This window comes from Monodelphis domestica, chromosome 6 (assembly GCF_027887165.1).
Source record: "Monodelphis domestica isolate mMonDom1 chromosome 6, mMonDom1.pri, whole genome shotgun sequence".
NCBI lineage: Eukaryota > Metazoa > Chordata > Mammalia > Didelphimorphia > Didelphidae > Monodelphis > Monodelphis domestica.
Window position 1 is genome coordinate 236,124,232 of NC_077232.1, and position 2,919 is coordinate 236,127,150.

General features: G+C 35.8%; 1 non-coding gene across 1 annotated transcript; it reads left to right on the forward strand.

The window, feature by feature from the left end:
• The first annotated feature begins 1,866 nt into the window (after positions 1 to 1,866).
• MIR7321 (microRNA mir-7321) lies at positions 1,867 to 1,925 on the forward strand. The gene has a single exon (NR_127534.1). It is a non-coding gene; the product is annotated as a microRNA mir-7321 (primary transcript).
• Positions 1,926 to 2,919: the final 994 nt, after the last annotated feature.

Consider the following 2,919-nt stretch of genomic DNA (forward strand, 5'->3'; position numbering starts at 1 on the left):
CTGCGTCTCCACATTGGCGAGATCATGTTATTGGTATTTAACTGGCAGTAACACCTGCCTCACTCTCTCTCTTCTTGCATGATGGAGCATCAGCAGTGATGGTGGTGATCGTCTCATTTGTCATAAAATATAATATCTTTGTCAGGCATTTAAATCCCCTTACAACGTGATTCCAGCCTACCTTTTTGGTTTTAGTTCTCAGGGCTTCACTTTCTATCATCTAATTTCCAGCCAAATAGGCCATTTGCCATTATCCATGTAGATCATTCCTTGCCTGCCTCTCTCCTTTTGTGCATGTCCCTTGCCTTAAAATCTGAATGGGTATGTGAGCACTGCTTTGGAGGACCCAAATGGAGACCAGTGAGGTGCGGCATGAGTACAAATAGGCTTTAATTCAGAGTGATTGCAAAGGAGGGGGGGAGGCTATCATCAATGAAATGTGCTCCTCATGCATCAGCAGTGAGTGATAAACCTTGATTGTTCAGGATGGAGCTACTGGTATACTTTCAGGGTGGATAAAAAGGGAGCAGCTGGGAGGAACCTCTGGTGGGCAGCCTCAGGGAGGATGTGGCTGAGGGTCACACAAGATTGTCAGGCATGGATGGGGCATAATCAGCATCGCTGAAAGGAACACTCAAACCACGTGATCATGGATCCATTTGTTCGCTTGTGTGTTTAAGCAGGGCAAGCTGTACAGGCAAAAACCTATGTCCTCTCTGGCTGACTGACGTGGGTTGAAAAAAAAAAACTTAGGTCAGAGTACAGGATGTGGTTGAGATATTAAAAGGGAGAGGCAATGAGCCAAATCCTAGGACTTATAATTACAAGAAGAAACATGAAGTTGCAAAGCTTAGTATGTCTTTGGTACAGGAATGGCTACCAGTAACTTGATGGCTTCTCCAAGATAAATAATATTACTTCATTTAAAACTTTAGTATTCCCAGTAGAAAATATTATACAAGCCAGCATGTAAATTAGATACAAATATTTCCATATTTTATCTATCAGATTGTTATAATAGCAAGAGTAAAGGTGAAATGTATTTTAAAAGGTCAATAATTATCAGCAGCTCTGATCCAAAGACTAATGGTAAGTTTGATATTAACTTCATAATTTTAAAGGCAGCTTAAGATAAAGCCTATTCAGAATGTTAATTTTTAACAATGTGTGAAATTATTCAAAGCATAAGACAACTTTGTTATACTGGCCAGACAGTATATTTTTCTCTAAGTTAATGAAAATGACATGTTTTCCCTAAGAATGTTTGTTTTTAAAGCTCAATATTTTGGTTGCCTGGTGACATGATTGCTTTTCTTATTTAAAAGTAAATGAGGCTTTGTCTATTGAATATGGTGGGATATGTCCACACTACTAGAGATGACTTATGTGTAGTTCAGTTTTCACAATGAATTGTGTAGTGAACAGGAAGCCAGCACATTTTTCTTAACCAATTATTGTTGGTGGATTTCTAAATAAACTTCTCATTTGCCCTGTATGGATTATGGGTAGCCTATTTAATGGATTTGACCAAAGCCTTGAAATTTTGGGGGCTGTGACCCCAAAAGCCTTCTGGGCTTGCAGGGGAGAATTGTGGCATTGCAGATTTCTGGTAAGTTTGAAAATCTTTGTGCTTAAATAACTACATTATTGTTTTCTAATTCACTTACATCCCAACTCTTTTTAAGTTTACCTTTTAAATTTGATGATGTAAACTAAAAATATAAATACTGACTTTCTAAATATAATGCTTTAATAGATTTCAAATCACAAGAATTCAATTCATGTCATAAAAAACAATTAAGCTCTTAGTGTGTTCAATGTACTGTGTTAAACCCTGAAAATACAGAGGAAAAAATTGTTATGGTCTCTGAATTGAAGCAGCTTACATGTTAGCTAACAGAATGTAAGCTGCTTCAATTCAGGGACCATGCCATTTTTCTCCTCTCCAGTACCCATCAAATTGAAACTTCCTTTAACCGAGATATGCAACAGTTTTGGTATAGATTTGAAATAAATGATTGACAAAAAGATATAAGAGGAATTGACTTAAAACTCAGTAATGTCTTTAGTTCTCTGGAAGAGATGTTTTCCTAACCCAAATTAGACTAGATTTATAGAAATGTACATGTGAGAAAAATTAATATTGGAATTTCAATTTTACTTAATGATATTTATATGAGAAATCATTTATTTTCTCTAAAATCAAGCTGAAACAGTGCAGGCCTTAAGAATGGACTGGAATTCAATAACTCCCTGAAATTCAGTCTCTTAATGTCCCAGAGTAGGGTGAATCTGTCCATATTTCTCTAGCTAGTGAACTTTGACTCACTGTGAAAGCAGGATGTGTCTGGCATTTTCTTTATTTGGTAATGGCTTATCTTCCCTGTGATAAAGTTATGAGAGAAAAGTTGAGGTCTCTAAGTCCAAATTCTCTTTCAAAATATCTACCAGTGGAGACTGTCAGGAGAGGTCCAATGGATGAGCCATGAAACCAATTGGAAAAATGGTACATCTTCTTCTAAAAGTTAGAGTCAGGACTTACTGTATGTCTTTTCCATGTAGGAGGCCAATATAAAAGATTCATCCTTTGTATGTTCCCATTAATAAGTAATGTTTTCTTAGGTAAATGGTATATTATTTATTGGTTAAAATTTGTGACCCTACATACAGAAAATATTTTGAAGAAGAGACTTTTTAATGTTCCTTGACTACTTAGCCAACACCCTCCTGGGACCAAAATAAATAAAAGCTCCTAAATTATAAACTGCTTAACATAGTGTAGCTATGCATTACTTTAATTACAGATTTGTAGCCCCTTAGAATTGAAAAAGTAAAATAAATAATGAAATAAATCTAGGAGAGTATAGATTTTCAATATAATAGGATGAATAGACTATAGAGGGTGCTTAGTTATCTATG